General features: G+C 34.4%; 1 protein-coding gene across 25 annotated transcripts in view; it reads left to right on the forward strand.

Annotated features, from left to right (window-relative positions):
• The window catches only part of GPHN (gephyrin), a 455320-nt gene that overhangs the window by 37746 nt on the left and 403393 nt on the right, over positions 1–14181 (forward strand). For 2 of the 25 annotated variants that reach the window (XM_081049718.1, XM_081049720.1), the window contains exon 2: positions 631–666. The exons of the other annotated variants lie outside the window; for them this stretch is intronic. The gene's annotated coding sequence lies outside the window, so the exon portion shown is untranslated. The remainder of the gene's footprint in view (positions 1–630; positions 667–14181) is intronic. 25 annotated transcript variants of the gene reach the window in all.

Raw genomic sequence — 14181 nt, forward strand, 5'->3', positions numbered from 1 at the left:
AACACTTTACATTTTTATTTGATTTCTGGACTACAGGATAGTAATACATATATTCATGCATATGTATGTGTATACGTGTGTATATATTTTTAATTTTATTTTTTAAATTAATGTTGAGTAAAATTGACTCTTCTGGGTACAGTTCTATGAATTTAACACATATTTTGATTCACATAATCATGACCACAGTCAGGACACAGAACAATTCCATAACACCAAAAACCTCCCTTGTGCTCTCATTTTAGTCACACTCTACCCGACCCATAACCTTTGGCAACCACTGATCTGTTGTTCTCTGTCACTGTTGTTTTATCTTTTTAAGAATGTCCTATCAGTGGAATTATAAAGTGTTTAACTTTTTGTGAGACTCATTTCTTTCATTCTGCATGTCTTTGAGATTCATCCAAGTTGTTTCATGTATCAGTAGTTTGCTTTTTTTTTTGGGGGGGGGGTCAGTAGTATTCCATTTTACAGAGGTACCACAGTTTAATTATCTATTCACCACTAATTGAGAGACATTTGGGTGCTTCTTTGCTTTTTATTTATTTATGTTTTTGGAGATTTTAAACAGAGTTGCTATAAACTTTCATGTATAGGTTTTTGTGTGAACATGCGTTTTCATTTCTCTAGGGTAAATACCTAGAAGTGGGATTGCTGGGTCCTATGGTAAGTGTATGTTTAACTTTTTAAGAAATTATCAAATTGTTTTCCTGAGTGGCTGTGCCATTTTGCCTCCCCGCAGCAATGTATGAGAGTTGTAGTTGCTCTGCATCCTCAGCACTTGTTATTGTATTCTTTTAGTCATTCTGATAGGTATGTACTGATATCGCATTGTGATTTGCATTTTTCTGTTGGCTAATGATGTTGAATATCTTTACATGTGCTTATTTGCCATCTGTATATCCTATTTGGTGAAATGTCTGTTCAAGTCTTTTGCCCATTTTTCAGTTGAGTTCTATTTTTTTTTAAGCCTAAATATCTTTCCCTACCTTCCAATTTTCTTCTTTTCTCTTTCTTCTGTCATTACCATGTGTTTGGAGCTAACAGGCTGAATTTATGTATAAATTCACTATGTCATTTTGATAGGAAATTCAAGGAGAATATTCTTGAAGTCATAGATTGCAAAACACCATGGGAATGGAAATGGAAAGACATAATTGGGAATATCTGAGTAATTCCACTAGATATTCCTTTTTAGGTACATATTCTGATCTAGAAAATGAAATGAAGCTAGTTTATATTCAGATCAACTGGTTCAGAGACATTAGTGTAAGCCTAAATTTTTGTCCCTAAATTATAAATACCCGTGTTGAAAAATTAGTTTTAAAAGTCTGTTTATATAATATTACATTAAATATACTGAACATTTAACATTGAGTTCATTTGAAGATTTACAGAAGTATTTTATATTGACATGTTTTATTTCATTGCCATTTTAAATTGGTGTTCCTTTATGTCAATTGTCATAGTATCTTTGGGTGCTCGAATATACAAAGGTTTCTACTGTATTTGTTACATGTCCTAATAAAAGACAAACTGATAATGTTTAATGAGTACTAAGATATTAAAATGTCTTCCCAAGTTTTGTTGAGAATATAATGATAAAAGGATGGTTTAATGCAAAGCAACTTATAATTATCACTTTAAAATGAAAGACAAGTCATCACTGACTTAGGTGAACAATGACTAAAATACTTGGCACTTATAAATAGAATGACTGCTTATGCAAATTACATTGTACCTTTAGGAATTTTCTTCATTTGTGTTGGCAGAATTATGACGGCTTGTAAGGGAAATATTCTAAGGGACGAAAGATACATGTTTTACATTAAATCATAACCTGGAACATACTACGTAGTTTTTGAAGGCAGTATATAACTTTATTCTCACAATCTCCCTGTTTTCTCATGAATAAGACCAAAGTATTAAGTTACAAGAAAGGTAATTGAGGTCTCACTGTCAGATTATCTGTATGTTCCCTTCAGAATTTAGTGGATTCTGATTTAAGTGTGTTTAAACAAGGCTATTTATCAAAAATCGTCTTGACTTTTAAAAGTGTGTCCTACTTCAGAATTATGTGTGGAATAAATCCCTTAAAACTGTAAATTATTTTCCTGTTATGTGAGTTAATATAGCTAATAATTGTGGAATTCAAAATTGCGATAATCCTCTTGCCCTTGATTCTCATTTTGGTTTGAGAATGTTTCTTTGGCCTGGCTGGAATCTATAATATGGCACTAATTACTATCCATGAGACATTTGACAGTCTTAAGTAGATAATCATTACTTTAGAAGTAGTTTAGTAATTCACTTGAAAAATTACTAAAAGCCTTCATAATATTTTCTCTACTACTACTATTTTCTCTTTAAAAACTTGAACAAATAACTTTTTTTCTTCTTCCTCTTAAACAAAATCTCTCAAACCAAAGTGGGAGAGGTGTGTCCACCTGAAGAATTTTGGTAATGTTTACCACGTTTTGCTACCGTGTTTCCCCGAAAATAAGACCTAGCCGGACAATCAGCTCTAATGCTCCTTTTGGAGCAAAAATTAATATAAGAAATATAGCTATTTCTATATTCTGTTTAATCCTGAGGTTTCTTGAGTCTAAGGTAATATTGACTATAATTGCCTTTTTGATTTATTTCATAACAATTGTTTTATAGATTTCATTTTACAGATGAGGAAATTGGAGTCTAAATGGTGAAGAAATAGTTTATCCAAGGTCACACAAATATTTAATTATCAGATTGTAGCTAGAATGCAATTATCTTATTTTTAGTCTAGTGTTTTGTCTACATATATGTTTATAGGTGTATTATTTCTAAAATTAGGCTGAGTAAATTGAAATTAATATCTTAATTTATAAAACTAAAGTTACTTACAGAATATATGCTGCATTAGTGTTCCATTGCTGCTGTAACAAATTACCATGAACTAAATGGCTTAGCAATGCAAATTTATAGTTTTGTAGGTAAAAAGTCCAACCTAAATCTCACTGGGCTAATCACTGTGTCAACAGAGCTGCTATCCTTCTGGAGGCTATAGGAGATAATCTGTTCCCTTGCCTTGTCCAGTTTCAGTACATTGTCATTTACTTTTCAGTTTACTGAGAACAACTAATACCTAAAAAAAAAAAAATTGGTCTTAGATATCACTAATATAGTCATTCCTTTCATTTTATGTCAGTTGGGACCCGAGACTAAGTGTATGTGGCTTTCGTAAATCCGAAAGCTAGCCAATAGTTGAAAGCAAGCACGAGGAAGAATTTGGATGCAGTAGTCTTTTTCTTAGGGTGACCTTCTTTGATCCAAACCTAACATTTTGATATAGTAAATAGCAGTTTATCCTTTCTGCCTCCCCTGTACTCCATTTTTAATAAAAATATCATATTCTCCCCCACCTTAAAGGGTGTTCAGAACTGTCTAATCCTCTGTGCTTTCCCTGTCTTTGAGCCTTACACATAGTATATACACACACACGATCTATTCAGTATAGCACTGAAACGTTTACAATGAAAAATTATTTCTCAACATCAACCCCTTGTCCTTGTCTGTAAAGGTGATCACTGTCAATTTCTAGTATAACCTTTACCTTTTAAAAACATTTTATGCATGTGCCAGTAGCTGGCTATATTTAAATCTGTCTTCTGATACATGCATCTTTTAAAACATACACAAATGGATTTACAGTACTGGTACATTTTTCACCTTATTCCTGGCTCTACTTTGGCCTCTTGTTTTTTATTTTTTAAAGATTTTATGTTTAATTTATGTTCTCTCATCACTTTCTTTATACACTTGTATTTGAAATTCTTGCTGATACAAGTAAGATACAAACAAATAGTACTTTGTTATATTTTTGGTATTACAATTAAATCTAGATTGATAATTATTAATTACTGCTTTACAAGTGCTAATATGATTGTAAGCCAAGAATTTTTTTTACCAATTAAAAGTATTAGAAAGCACTGTTCCTTGGCATGTGTATCATTAAATCTTTTCCCCAAATTTTATAGGAAAGTGATGTATGAAAAGTAAAATTTGCTGTTTTTAGTGTTTGTGTTGGTTGAGTCATCTGTAAAATGGGGAGGGAGAAGGGTAAGTGTGTATGTCATATTTTGTTTAATTTAGAAAGGATTTAAAATAAGTTATCACAAGAAGGGGGTGTATTGTATGCCAACAACCATGCCCAGTCATACAAATGTTTGTTTATTGCAGCAGCTACAGTGTAAAGCATCTAGTTCTTTTATTATAAACGTATTGTACATTCCTTTTGCTAATATTCTATGGCTAAATGTTGTGCACTTCTTTGATTACATTTTTCTTTCATACTGAGATACATAGTTTAGGCAAATTACTGAACTGTAGTGTGGGAGCCCTTCTCTTCGATAACAATGGACAACTTTCAGAATGGGGTGGTACTTTGATATTCAGAAGTTCACTTTACCTCAACTTGAAATGTTTCTTCCTAATAGTGAATTTGGTGTCTTGACAAAAGCAATCTGCTAAATTGGTGTCGGCTGCATGTGTTTTTGCCATGCTGTTTCTTATTATGTTAGTTTAACTTAGATATACCATTTATAATAAAAGTCACTTCTCAGACAGAATCAATTAATGTGAGATTTAATGCTGGGTGTTTGATCTTTCAAAATTAAGTTACTTTAATGTAGGGAAGGGGCATGAAGACTATTTTTACAAAAGAAGAAACTAGGAGGTTGGATTCCAAGCCTACTGCCTATATGTTGCAAGACATAAAACTCAGTCAGATATTAATCAGTCACACAGAATAAATTATCCAAAGACCAGAGATTCATTCTGTAGTTAAGCCCATAGCAAATAAAATACAGGTTGCACTTTACAAGAATTAAAATAAACTCCCCCTATTCTTTTTTCACCTTATAATAGTTAAACTTACCATTGTCTTTTTTTCCTCCTTTCCCTGCACACCAATAAATTTTCCTTGGAAACAGAAAACACCTAAACCCTAGCCCAGGAATAGGTTAGACTGGCACTTCCACCAGCAGGTTAGACTGGCACTTTGTCTATGGGTGGCCTTTATTTTCTTACTTACTGTCTGCTAAATAAACTTACTTTTACTTTAAACTATGTTTGAATCAGCTTATGTTTGAATTCTCTCCTATGTAAAGCCAAGAACGCTCTTTTCCTGAACAGCTTTAGCTGTTGAAAAAAATAATTTCCCTCTTCATAAACTGAATAATCCTGAATGATTACAGAAAATGGACAAACCTAATGATCATATGATCCAGATAATTCACACAACACAACCCATATAATCCTGAATGAGCTGGTTGCATGATGTGGTTAACAAATTTGGAAAACTACTTCTCACTTTTAGAGCACATCTGATGTATTTTCTATATAAACATAAATATGTATACAAACAAATATTTGTTTAAGTTATCTAGCTTGAATACTGCTTGTCAATTTTTTTCCCCCTGAAATTCTGGATTGTTTCCATTCCAAAATCAGTGTTGTGATTATGATAATGGCAATATGTTTAAAGTGACACATAATGAGTTTACAACATTCAAAGTTAAGCAGGGATTTTCTGCTTTGTAGGGTATGAGAAGCTAATGTTTATTGTCAGGGAATAAAACTTAAATAATACTAGTTTTTTTGGTTTTTGTTTTTGATCCTAAAGTTTTGTGTTTTTTTAAATGTTGATTGTTGTTATTCTTTGTTTATTATACATTAGGCACAGTGTTAAAAACATTACATAGATTTTTTTGTGTGTTTTACAGATTTCTGTTTATTATTTTTTTCATTTTTTAATTAGTTTCAGGTGTACAAAACAATGTACTAGTTAGACATTTACATCCTTTACAAAGTGATAACTTCCCCCAACCTACTTCCCCTTTCACATCATGTATAGCTGTTACAGGATCATTGACCATCTTCACTGTGCTGTGCTTCACATCCGGTGGCGTTGTATATATATATATTTTTGCCACTCCCCAAAAAGTATTGCCCAAAAAGTGTATACACAGTTTAAGAAAGGAAAACTCTATTAAAATTGTAATACTCAATATATACCAATAACAAAAGATGAATATAAGTCACGTTTGACTTCTGCAGTTAAAAGAGGTGCTCAAAGTGGTTACCATCAGTGTCCAGACACTTCTGATTACAGTGAACTACTGTTTGAGCAACATCAACCAAAGTGTCCACTTGTATGCATTTTTTGGCACCCCTGGGTGTGTGTGTGTGTGTGTGTGTGTGTGTCTATTTACATATATATATATTTATATATATTTATAGTTGACATTCAATATGATTCTATTTCAGTTTCAGTTATCTAGTGTATTGGTCAGGCATCTCCACGGTCTATAGAGTGATCCCCCCATAAGTCCAGTGCCCATCTGGCACCTTACATAATCTTACAACATTATTGATTATATGCCCCATACTGTATTTGAGCCTAAAGTTTTTGAAAACTATTTTAAATGGGCTAGCAAATTTGAATATTGTATTCATCAACTGAGAAGTTAACTTGAGATTCAGCTCTGACCCTTCCATTATTTACTTGTATGACCTTGGGAAAATTCCAATTGGCTTTAGTTGCCTCACTTTTTAAAATAGTGGAGTTGAATTCCAAATTGATCTCTGAAATCCAATCAACTTCTAAAATTTGGTGACAAACATTTTATGATTCTCTCTGTTTTGTTTCCCCCTCAGACCAAACTAGTTTTGAGTTACGTTTAAATTTACATTTTCCTATATGTAAATATGGTTTAGGACTTAGAAATTGAGAGTGTGTAAGTTCTAAATGAGACAAAACCTTATTAATAATCTTTTTGCTAACCACAATGTATGATCTATGAAGAAATTAAAGAATCAGGGGTTCTAGGCTAGCGTGAGGTGAAGATAAAATTGTGTGTGTGTGTGTGTGTGTGTGTGTGTGTGTGTGTGTACACATACTTTCCTACTATCAAATAATGTTATTAAGCCTCAATTTTAGGCAGTCATTGTGAACCTGGGTATTGGAATTGTGATCTTTACAGTGTTCCTGTCCCTCGTCCAGTTGTAATGCTGGGACTGGCATGCATTCCTACTCCTTCCCCATTTTCCCTATTTTCCCCTCTCGAGCAACAGTGAGTGTCTACCATGTTATGGCTTTGATGTACTTCTCCCTACATATTAAGGATTTTGCTCCTTTGGAAAACGAAATGAGTTCTGGTCAAAGTTTCCTCTCTAGGTCGAATGGAATTTCACCAGTGTCTTCAATTACAGTTTTGCAGATTAAGGTTTTTGTTTCTTAGGTGAGGTAGGCTAGATAGTTCTGGGTGGAGTTTCAACATTGTTTACTATTCTCCTTCCTTAGTAAGCGATGGGGAGATTCTTCCAGATTCTCACTCATCTTTCCTGTGTTCCTAGTGGGGTTCCAGGAGTAAAAGTGTGCAAGAACGTGTGTGTAAAGGAAAAAGACACTCCTGTGTTCCTCCTCTACTCAATATTCTACGCACACTTACAACGTTCCAGTTCCACAACTTCTGACACCATACGAAAGGTGTGATAAGAAAATACTGTGAATGTTTAAATTAAAATAATTTATTACAGGAAAAGACACATTGCCATTAATCCCCCTCAAAATACTCCCCCTCACTTTGCACACCTATCCCATCATTCTTGCCACTTTCTGAAGCAGTTCTGGAAGTCCTCTTTTGTGAGTGTCTTTAGTTACCCTATTGTGGCTGCCTCGATGAAAACGTCTAGTTTTCATGGTCATTTTGACTTTGGGGAAGAGCCAGAAGTTGCACCGTGCCAGATCCGGTGAATAAGGTGGATGAGGACACACCATAACGTTTTTATTTGACAGAAATTGCTGTATACCAGAATCAATGTGTGACACATAGTATTGTCATGATGGAAGATGATTTATGACACACTTTATAAAACATACCTTCTCTCAACCGACTGACTGCACCAAACAAGTTGAAACTTGTCACACACTGTTACAAAGGTTCATCATGCCACTTCCCGTATTGAAGATCCCTGCCTTTCCGTTGGATGGCACTCAGCAGTAGTACTCACTTTATTTTTTTTATCACAACTCTAGGGTATGTGTGGATTTTCCACACACAAAGCAACTGTGTGACACCAGCTGGTTTTCCTGCAAAACTGTCCCCTCCCAGCTTCATGCATGCCAACGGCACGTCCAGTTGTTACCTGTACTTCTGACTCGCTATAAATTGGAGGGTCCTATGACTCCCTCCTCAGGTTCAATTACTTTGTTAGAATGGTTCACAGAACTCAGGAAAACAGTTTATGTATTAGATTACCAGTTTATTGTAAAAGGATATAATTCAGAAACAGCCAGAGGGGAAAAATGCATAGAACAAGTTATATGGGAAGAGCTAGGGGTCTTCCATGCTCTCTTCAGGCACACTACCCTCCCTGCATCTCCAAAGTGTTCACCAGTCCGTCCTGGGTTTTTGTGGAATCTTTGTTACGTAGGTATGATTGATTAATCATTGGCCATTGGTGATTAATCTCAATTTCCAGCCCCTTGCCCCTCCCCAGAGGGGAGGGTGAGTGGGGCTGAAAAATGTCAACCCTCCCAGCTCTTGCCTGGTTCCTCCGGCAACCAGTCCTTATCCTTAGCTTATCTGGAGTCTTTCTAAATGTTATCTCTTAAACTCAGGTATGGTTGAAAGGAGTTTGTTATGCATAACAAAAGACACATATTTCCAGGAATGGGGAGAAAGAACAAATATATTTTATTAAATCACAGCATCACAGTTTGCAGCCCCCCTATGGTTTCAGCCCCTAGGGTTTCACACTCTGTTGGTAGCTCAGTCAGCCTTTAGCAGTTCATTTATAATTGCTAGTTTAATCTTCTAGGTGGCTTAGTGTTCAGTGGCATCTGTCCCAGGTTAGGAAAAGCTTGGGTCCTGTTCCACACCCTAGGTGCCTTTCTCCAGATTTCAGCTTAGTTATTTGACCCATGGCTTCTGATGGGCTTAGGAAAAGTCATTAATTTTTTTTTCTTGTATTGGTTGGAGTGACACTCTCTCCAACTTTGATCTGAAACTGGAAATCTGTTTGTTTTTTAAAACATACTTTTCATTTGTATATTGCTATTCATCTATTAACTCCTTATGTCTTTCTGTCCTTTATGTCTTAAGCAAATTTATAATAACTGATGTAAAGTTCTTGTGTGTCCTCTTCTGTCAGGTTTTGTGTGTGTTTTTTTGTTGTTATTTTTTATTATTGTGGGTTATACTTTCCTGCTCCTTTGAATTTCTAGAAAGTTTTATTCTATGATATGGGCATCACGGATGCTCTTTTTTCAGCATGATCATTTTGAAGCCTTTGTTAGGCAGGTCTAGGCCAACTGTACTAAGTAGTAGCCTTTCTGGGATCTTATTTGAATGCCTGGAGTGTTAAGTGAGTTTGCTGTGCTCTGGCTGGTCAGGACTTGTATGTTGGGCAGTGCTGTGATTTCTGAAGTATCAGTTTAGCTCAGGCTTCCTAGTATTAGAATCTTCCAGATCTCACAGAATCTCACCTTGTGTGTGCACAGTTTAGAATTTGCCAAAGCCTTAGAACATTTTGCAGATTCTGGAGCTACTTCTCTGTAAACTACCTACTTTTTCGAAAATCTGCCCTGCAAATTCCATTCACATCTGCGTCCCTAAACTCTTATCTCTGCCTCCTTAGCTCACTGAGGCCTCTGTGTTCCGCTTGGGCTCTACCTCAGGGCAGGGTAATTTGGAATATGCCTCTGGGCAGAAAGTCTTGCTGTTTTGGGGCTTACCTTGTGTGTTTGCCTTCTCTTGTGGGTCTGAATTCTGGGCTGCCTCTTGTTCTAAAAACAGATATTATTTTATATGTTTCAGTTTTATAGTTGTATGTGGCAAAGGGGCTGATCACATATCAGTTATTCTGACAGGTACCAGTTATCCTGACATGTCTAAAGCACAAGTTCTGTTATTTATTCTTTTTCTATTGAGTAAATTTTATATGCCAATCACCTTATTAAACTCTTCACATCTTATTTAATCCTTGTTTAATTTTTACAAAAAATATTTGTTACAATAATTTGTAATAACTAATTATTATTACCATTTCGTAGATGAAAAACCTATAAAAGGTTCAGCAACTTCATAGTGAAAAAAATCCTAGTAATTAAGTAGCCCAGGCATATACTAATTAAATTGTTCAAGCATGTCTTTGTGATTTCCTTTGACCTTTTATCTGGACTTTTTTTAATCTTTTAAAATTTTATTTATTTATTATTTGAGAGTAGAATCCAATCAGTTACATCAAGAGTTGGCAATTTTTTTCTTAAAGGGCCATATAGTAAATATTTTAAATGTATGGACCATATGAATTGTCACTACTATTAAACTCTGCAATCATAGCTCAAAAATAGCATAGACAATACATAAACTGGTGTGGCTCTGTTCCAATAAAACCTTATAAAAAGATGTGACCAGTTAGTGGGACCATAATTTGCTGACTGCTGAGTTAAATTGGGGGTTCCTGTGATTTTGGTCTTTAGTATTTGCATATGTTTTCTATTTTTTAATCTTAATGTTCAGAAAACTTGGCGTTTTTGTTGTGATATAATAAAGATCATCTCCAAACTTATTTTTTTTAATAAAAAGCAAAGTACTTAAATGATAAGTACTTAAATGGCCTCGTCTCTTAACAAAGTCGTAAGTCTTATATATTTTGCTATCTGAAGTAGGATGTATATATATTCTGACAGTTGTTGTTCTAACTATAAGTAGATGGTTCATGGGTAGCAGCTGAATTCCAAGCAGCAAGGTATTTTCTCAGTTGCTGTGTCCTCAGTGGCTAGCATGGCACCTGTCATATAGTAGCTATTTAGTAAACAGTTTTGAATAGTTATTGTGAAAAACATTTTAAAAAATGTTTTAAACTATGGTTGACATACAATATTATATTAGTTTCAGGTATGTAACATAGTGATTCAACATTTTATATACCTTCTGAAGTAATCACCACAGCAAGTCTAGTACTCTTCTGTCACCTTACATAGTTATTATGATATTATTGATTATATTTCCTATGCTGTACGTTACATCCCCATGACTTATTTTATAATTGGAAGTTTATACTTCTTAATCCCCTTCCCCTTATCCATGAACTCCCACCCCTCCTTTCCTATTGCAACCATCAGTTCTCTGTCTCTATGAGTTTGTTTCTGTTTTCGTTTTGTTCATTTGTTTTGTTTCTTAGATGGAACATATAAGTGAAATCATACAGTATTTATCTTTCTCTCTCCGACTTATTTCACTTAACATAATACACTCCCAGTTCATCTTTGTCACAAATGGCAAGATTGCATTCTTTTTTATGGCTGAGGAATATTGTATATAATACCACATGATTTTTATCTGTTCATCTATCAGTGGACACCTAGGTAGCTTACATATCTTGGCTATTGTAAGCAGTGTTGCAGTGAACATAGGGTTGCATATATCTTTTTGAATTATTGTTTTCTTCAGATAAATACCTAGAAGTAGAATTGCTGTGTCATATGGTAGTTCTGTTTTTAGGTTTTTGAGTAATCTCTGTACTGTTTTCTATAATGGCTGTACTCGTTTACATTCCCACCAGAATGGTGTGAGGGTTCCCTTTTACCTACTTCATAGCCAACAATTTTTATTTGTTGTCTTTTTGATAATAGCCATTCAGACAAATGTGAGGTGATATCTCATTGTGGTTTTGATTTGCATTTCCCTGATGATTAGTGATATTGAACATCTTTTCATGTGTCTGTTGACTTTCTTATGTCCTCTTTGGAGAAATGTCTATTCAGGTCCTCTGCTGATTTTTTAATTGGGATATTTGTTTCTTTTTTTGATGTGTTTTGGATATTAAATAAATGATAAATAAATAATATCAGATAAATCATGATATTAAATAAATGATATCAGATAAATCATTTGCAAATATCTTCTCCCATTCAGTACATTGCTTTTTCTCCTTATTGGTAATTTCCTTTGTTGTGTAAAAGCTTTTTAGTTTGATGTAGTCTTGTTTATTGTTGCTTTTGTTGCTTTTGCCTGAGAAGACATATCTAAAAATAAATTGCTAAAACTGATGTCAGTTTACTGCCTATATTTTCTTAGAGGAATTTTATGGTTTCAGGCCATATATTTAAGTCTTTAGTTGATTTTGAATTTATTTTTGTATATAGTGTAAAAAAGTGGTCTAGTTTCATTTTTTCGCATGTATCTGTCCAGTTTTCCACATACCATTTATTAAAGAGACTATCATTTTTCCTTTGTAGATGCTTGTCTCCATTGTCATAGATTAACTGACCATATAAGCATGGATTTATTTCTAGGTTCTCTATTCTGATCTATTGATCTGCATGTCTGTTTTTGTGTCAGTACCATACTGCTTTGATAGCTTTATAGTATAGTTTGAAATCAAGGAGCATGATACCTACAACTTTGTTGTACTTTCTCGAGATTGTTATGGCTAATTGGGGTGTTTCGTGGTTCCATATAAATTTTAGACTTATCTGTTCTAGTTCTTTGAAGAATGCCATTGGTGTTTTGATAGGGATTGCATTGAATCTACAGCTAGCTTTGGGTAGTATGGACATTTTAATGATATTAATTCTTCAATCTATGAGCATGATATATTCTTCCATTTATATATGTAGTCTTCAGTTTCTTTCTTCACTGTTATAATTTTGAGAGTGCACGTGTTTTACCTCCTTCGTTAAATTTATTCCCAGATATTATATTATTTTTGATGTAATTGTAAGTGCGATTTTAAGAAATTCCTTTTTGTGATAGTTCATTTATCTGTGCATAGAAACACATCATATTTCTGAGTACTAATTTTGTATCCTGCAACTTTACTGATTAATTTCTTTTAATAATTTTTTTGTGGAATCTTTAGAGTTATGTGTAGATAGTATTATATCATCCACAAATAGTGACAGTTTTACTTCTTCCTTTCCAATTTGGATAAGCTTTATTTCATTTTCTTGGCTGAATGCTATGGCTAGGACTTCCAATACTATGTTGAATAAGAGTGGTGAGAATGAAGGTGACTGGATGGCTCAGTTGGTTAGAGCTCTGTTCTTACATGGGCCAGTGAGCTGCGCCCTCCACAACTAGATTGAAGACATGAACTGCCCCTGAGCTTCTGGAGGGGCGTCCGGATGGCTCAGTTGGTTAGAGCGTGAGCTGTCAACAAGGTTGCTGGTTCAATTCCCACATGAGATGGTAGGCTGCATCCCCTGCAACTAAAGATTGAAAAAGGCGACTGGACTTGGAGCTGAGCTGCGCCCTCCACAACTAGATTGAAGGACAATGACTTGGAGCTGATGGGCCTTGGAGAAACACACTGTCCCCAATTAAATTTATATTAGAAAAAATAGTGAGAGTGAGCATCCTTGTCTTGTTCCTGATCTGAAAGGAAAGGCTTTCAGTTTTTACCATTGAGTATTACGTTAGCTATGGATTTGTCATAAATGGCATTTATTATGTCGAGGTATATTTCTTCTATACCCACTTTGTTGGGAATTTTTATTGTAAATAGATGTTGAATTTTGTCACATGGTTTTTCTGCATTTATTGAAATGATCATATGATTTTTATCCTTCATTTTGTTTTTGTGGTACATCAGGTTGATTGATTTGCAGATATTGAACCATCCTTGCATTTCCACAATAAATCCTATTTATTCATGGTATGTGAGCTTTTTAATATATTGTTAAATTTAGTTTGCTAATATTTTGTTGAGGATTTTTGCATCTATGTTCATCAGGGATACACACACACACACACACACACACACACACACAGGGTGCCAAAACAATGTATATACATTTTAAGAAAGGAAAATTGTATTAAAATTGTAATACTCAGTGTATGCCAATAACAAAAGATGAATACAAGTCACATTTGACTTCTGTAATGACAAGAGGTGCTCAAAGTGGTTACCATCAGCATCCAGACACTTCTGATTACAGTGAACTACTGCTTGAGCATCGTTGACCAAAGTGTCTACATGTGTACATTTTTTTGGCACCCTCAATATATGTGTGTGTATATGTGTGTGTGTGTGTGCGTGTGTGTGTACACACATACATACATACATACATCATATTTCCCCAAAAATAAGACCTAGGCAGACAATCAGCTCCAATGCGTCTTTGGGAGCAAA

This window comes from Rhinolophus hipposideros (genome assembly GCF_964194185.1).
Source record: "Rhinolophus hipposideros genome assembly, chromosome: 5".
Taxonomy (NCBI): domain Eukaryota; kingdom Metazoa; phylum Chordata; class Mammalia; order Chiroptera; family Rhinolophidae; genus Rhinolophus; species Rhinolophus hipposideros.